Genomic DNA, 672 nt, shown 5'->3' with positions numbered 1-672 from the left:
CCAACCCTCCTTCCGAGGAGTGGCTGGTGGGTTTGAACCGCCAGCCTTCTGGTTAGCAGTCAAGTGCCTTAGGCAATACTCTACAGAGCTCCTATATGTGTGTGTGTGTGTGTATTTAATTCTGCATTTGTAATTTTTTTAGCATTACTGAACTATATTGTCTAAGTACATCAGCCTGTAGTTTTATATTAGAAATATAACTTCATATCTTAAGGCAAGTCTTCATATTGATCACTTTCTTTTTCATAATTTTCTGATAATCCTGACATGTTTAACAGATGAACTTTACAGTTAATAAATTCCCCACCAAAAGAAACAAACTGGGAATTTGTTTGAGATTGTCTCAAATCAATAGGATGGTAAGAGCTACAAAATTGTATGTATTTCCTGAAACACAGCATGTTGCTTCCTTTTAAAAAGTCTTTCTATATCTTTCAAGAAAGTTTTAAGTCCTGTATAAAAATCATTGTGGTAAGTATATACCTAGGTAATCATGGACACAGAGAAAACACACATATTGATACTGTATGCAATGTGTTACCTATATAATTGTTCATATATAGGAAAGGAAAGGAACTTATTTCCAAAGATTAACTTAAAATTAGGCAATTTATTAAAATATTAATTTCAAAGATACTCAGTTGATCCTTTGGGGTTTTCCTAGTAGGCAGT

Source organism: Orycteropus afer, unplaced genomic scaffold, assembly GCF_000298275.1.
Source record: "Orycteropus afer afer isolate SDZICR_OR568_19922 unplaced genomic scaffold, OryAfe1.0 scaffold01349, whole genome shotgun sequence".
NCBI classification, from domain to species: Eukaryota; Metazoa; Chordata; class Mammalia; order Tubulidentata; family Orycteropodidae; genus Orycteropus; species Orycteropus afer.
The sequence above is the reverse complement of the archived record's forward strand: the minus strand, read 5'-3'. Positions refer to the sequence as shown.